The sequence below is a fragment of the Orycteropus afer genome, unplaced genomic scaffold (genome assembly GCF_000298275.1).
Source record: "Orycteropus afer afer isolate SDZICR_OR568_19922 unplaced genomic scaffold, OryAfe1.0 scaffold00942, whole genome shotgun sequence".
In the NCBI taxonomy this organism is placed as follows: Eukaryota; Metazoa; Chordata; class Mammalia; order Tubulidentata; family Orycteropodidae; genus Orycteropus; species Orycteropus afer.
This window is the reverse complement of record NW_006922529.1, coordinates 52132-57167: the sequence shown is the minus strand read 5'-3', so window position 1 is coordinate 57167 and position 5036 is coordinate 52132. Positions and strand designations below refer to the sequence as shown.

General features: G+C 38.3%; 1 protein-coding gene across 1 annotated transcript in view; it reads left to right on the top strand.

The window, feature by feature from the left end:
* UPRT (uracil phosphoribosyltransferase homolog) overlaps nucleotides 1-5036 on the top strand; it is a 73000-nt gene that overhangs the window by 54530 nt on the left and 13434 nt on the right. The window lies entirely within an intron of this gene.

Below are 5036 nucleotides of genomic sequence, written 5' to 3'. Positions count from 1 at the left end.
GATTGACACAGTGGCTGCAACAATGGGCTCAGGTATAGCAAGGATTGTGAGGCTGGCACAGGACCAGGCAGTGTTTTGTTCTGCTGTGCATAAGGTAGCTATGAGTCGGAGATGACTCAATGGCATCTAATAACAGTAACAACATATATAAAAAAATCTAGAGACTCAAAAAGAAAACTATCAGAACTAAGAGAAGGATTCAGCAAAGTGGCAGAATACAAGATCAACATACAAAAATCTGTTGGACTCATCTACAGTGGCAAAGAGAACTCTGTAAAAGGAAATCAGGAAAGCAACGCCATTTACAATAGCCACCAAAGAGATGAAGTACTTAGGAATATGTCTAATCAGGGACACAAAAGACCTACACAAAGAAAACTGCAAAACACTACTTCAAGAAACTAAAAAAGACCCATATAAATGGAAGACTGCACCATGCTCATGTATAGGAAGACTTAACATTGTGAAAATGTCAATAGTACCCAAAGCCATCTAGAAGTATAATGCAATATGTCATCATTTTTTAAAGAAATGGAAAAACTAGTAACCATTTTTATATGGAAAAGAAAGATAGCCTGGATAAATACTAAATAGGTTTCCCAGTTCCCAACCTGAACTCCTACTTCACAGCCACAGTAGTCAAAACACCCTGGTATTGGTACAATGATAGACACATAGAAAAATGGGACAGAATTGCCAGAAGTAAATGCATGTACCTGTGGATGGTTGATGTTTGACAAATGGCCAAAATATAGTAAATGGGGAAAAGACAATCTCTTTAACAAATGGTACTGGCAAAACTAGATATCCATTTGTAGAAAAATGATATAGGAATCCATGTTCTTTCACTGTATACAAAAACTGACTAAAGACAGATCAAAAACCTAATTGTAAAACCTAAAGTCATAAAGATCATCAAAGAAAAAATGGGGGCAAATTTAGGGGCCCTAGTACAGGGCATAAACACACTATCAAACATAAGTAGAAATGTGCAAACAATACAAGAAAACCAGACAGCTGGAATCTCCTAAAACTAAGAAACTTATGTACATCAAAAGACTTCACTAAAAGTTTAAAGAGAACCTATGGATTGGGAACCACATATCAGACAAGGGACTCATCTCTAAAACTTTAACACATCAACAACAAACAGACAAAAAAATTCAATTAAAATATGGGAAGGGGATATGAACAGACACTTCACCAAAGATGTTCAGGCAGCTAACAACCACATGAAGAAATGTTTGTGATCATTAGCCATTCCAAACCAAAAAACCAAACTCACTGTCATCAAGTTGATTTGACTCATAGCGACCCCTCCCTGGGTTTCCAAGGTGGTTATCTCTATGGAAGTAGATTGCCCAATCTTCCTTCTGAGGAGTGGCTGGTGGGTTTAAATCATCAGCCTTCTGGTTACTAGTCAAATGCCTTAGGCACTACGCCACCAGAGCTAACCCTTAGCTGTTAAGAGAGATGCAAATCAAATCAATAATGAGACATCATCTCATACCAATATTAATAGCAAAATTCAAAAAATAGCAAATGCTGACAAGGGTTTGGAAAGACTGGAATCCTCATACGCTGCTGATGGGACTGTAAAACAGTACAACCACTGTGTAAAACAGTATGGCACTTCTTTAAGAAGCTGAAAATAGAAATACCATATGATCCAGCAATCTCACTACTAGGTATATATCAGAGAGAAATAAGAGTTGTGACACAAACGGACATACGTACACCCATGTTCATTGCAACATTTTCACAATAGCAATATGGAAACAATATTAGTGCCCATCAATGGATGAATGTGTAAACAAACTATAGTGCATATACACGATGGAATACTATGCAATGTTAAAGAATAATGAATCTGCAAAACATGTCATAACATGGATGAACCTAGAGTACATTATGCTGAATGAAGTTAGTCAATTACAAAAGGACAAATATTGTATGATACCACTACTAGAAAAAGTCAAGAAAAGGTTTATACACAACTTTTATTCTTAGGATGTTACATGTTACATGTTACCAGGAGTGGAGAGGAAGGGAGGGTAAATCACTAACTAGATATGCATTAACCTTGGTGAAATGATACACAATATACAAAATAGTGGAGGTCAGCACAAAATGATGAAGACAAAGGAAGACTTTGGGAGGAGCACAGGATTTAAAGGCAACAAAGGTAATTACCATTATATACCCAATCCTGCAATAAGAGTAACAACAATAATTTATGAGTGTATACATAGAGAGAAACTCAAGCTGAACAGGAGTGGGAAGGCAAATTGGACTACACTCATGAATATATGTATATATAGGCTTGACAGAGAATATTTCTACATATGTATTTACATATGCTGCAAATATATCCATGAATAGAGTAGAGAGCACAGGTGACAAAGTTATGAAAAATTCTTAGCCATAACCAAACAACACCTTGAAGTAATGAGTCACTGGGCCTAGGGGCTCAGAACCACAGTCTTGGGGGACATCGAAGTCAGTTGGCATAACAATTCACAAAACCAATGTTCTTCATCTTACTTTGGTGAGTAGTGACGGGGGTCTTAAAATCCTGTGATCGGCTCAGTTGCAACTATTTGTTTCTCCCCGTCTGGAGCAAAGAATAGTGAAGAAAATCAAAGATGCAATGAAAACAATTAGTCTAAAGGAACTGAACTAAAGGAGGCTGTACCCCAGCTTCCATAACCCTGAGAGCAGAAGAACTAGATGGTGCTTGGCTACCAGTGTTAACCACTCTGAAGTAGATCATAGTAGGAGGTCCTGGATAGATTGGGAGGAAAATGTGGAACAAAACTTGAAATCATAAAAAGAGCAAGCTTACTGGTCTGATAGAGACAGGTGGAACCTCCAAGACTATGGCACTTACATACCCTTCAAGCCTGTAACTGAACTTACCCCCATGGCTCAACTTTCAGCCAAATGATAAACAGGCCTATCAGGTGAACCATGAGGTATGCACTCATTAAAACAGTCAACCCTACTTTGACCAAAAGGGCAGCATTTGCCCAGGGTTAAAGCTCAGAAGGCAAGAAGGAATAGGAAAGAAGGAGGAAGAGAATGAGTTAACACAAGGAGGAAGTGGGAAGAGTGCTGTTACATTATGGGATTTGTAATCAATGTCACAAAACAAAATGTGTATGAATTATTGAATGGAAAATCAATTTGCTATATGAACTTTCACCCAGATCACAATATAAATAAATAAATACTCCTGCTAGCATTTAGTTAGAAAAAAAAAATATGGTTTGTACTCTCCAAAACCAAAAAAAGAAAACAAACTCACTGCTGTGGAGTCGATTTGGCTCATAGCAACCTCTCCTTGGGTTTCCGAGGCTGTATCTCTACGAAAGTAGATTCCCCAGTCTTCCTTCTGAGGATTGGCTAGTGGGTTTTGAACCACCAGCTTTCTGGTTAGCAGTCACATACCTTAGGCACTACGCCACCACAGCTCCTCTTATAAGCTCCAGGTATAATCAAAGATATAATCAAATAGTAGATAATAGGTTATTAAAGGGAATGTGAGAAAAACTTTTCATTTAGTTATTACTTGGGGTATTTATTTCAAAAGGGTGTAGATAACTGCTATTCTACTTTTGGCATTAAATATTCTTGATCCAGAGACCAATTTATTTAAAATTACTTGAACTTCCAGGGTCAGTAATATTGCAAAAAGATAAATACAGGTGACATTCTTGGGGTAATAGGTCATTCTGTCTTTTTAGCTTTTATGAAACCAAAACAGATTCGGAGAGAAAGTAACTTGTGTCTTAATAGATTCTAGGGAAAGAAGAGGAGTCATGGTGAGTGGTCACTGGTAGAAAATGTGTCATATCTCTTTCATTTGCTTTCCATGTGGACCTTTTTATAGAAAGTAAGAGTTAAGTTCACAGTTATTGTAAAATGCTTCCTTGGTAGGGCAGGCATTACATTTTAGTCAAATGAGATACTAAGGACCCAGGGCATAATTAAGTTTTAGGGATGGTAATTCGGACCTCTCTGTTCTCTGCAGTTAGCTCTAAGTGGTCTGATATTGTTGTGGGAGAGGGAATGGATGGTTCATTGTGGTGGTAGTAGGGACTGGAGCTGTTTAGGTTTCTATTGTTGAGGATCTCTAGTAAACTATCTGATTTAGCACAAGAATCCCATTTTAGTTGATGTTAATTCTATCCTGAATTTGCCAGGGTTGGCTTCTTTGGCCCTCAGTTCCTTGGGTCCTTGACATTTTAGTCACTCTTTTTCTGGTTTTATGTTTTCCTGTGAGGCTTAAACACATTGCAACTTCTGTCCCATTATTGTGGAGGATAGCATGGGAAGTAAAGACTCTTAGAGGAGTGTTTCTAGATAGAGGAGATTGAAGCTCTTTAAAGAAAATAATCTTCTTCTACCTTTTAATTTGCTCATGTTGTTGTTGTTGTTATGTGCCATCGAGTGGGCCCCAACTCACAGCGACCCCTCCTTAGGTTTCTGAGGTGGTATCACTATGGAAGGAGATTGCTCAGTCTTTCTTCTGAGGAGTGGCTGGGCACCATAGAAGATGGTGGCTAGAGGTGAGAGTACACATGTATGTGTGCACACACTGTTCATGCAGTTCTTGAGCCCTCTATTGCTACAGGCTGACAGAATGCTGATCGATATAGCATTGATCCCTTTTATTGCAGCAGAGTGTTCTGTGTGAGGCTTGGTGATTCCCTCTTCTGTTCCTGATTCTCAATCAATAATGTAATATTGATTGGGGAAAATGTGCATGGTGCAGAAAATGTTCTGGTAGCTTATGTAAATACCATATCTGTGTTTTGGAGGCAATTCTTAGTAGTTCTGAGTGATTCTTTCCCCTATACCACATATCATGATTGCTGGGAGCCTTTTCTTTAAATGAGAAGCCCCAATGTATTTGACTGGATCCTACTTAAAGCTCAGTACACTGGTTCAGTCCATCCACTAATTTAAACAGGAAGTTATATGCATTGTTTACATTGTGGTGGCCCTTTATTAGGAGCTCTACTGACACAGTG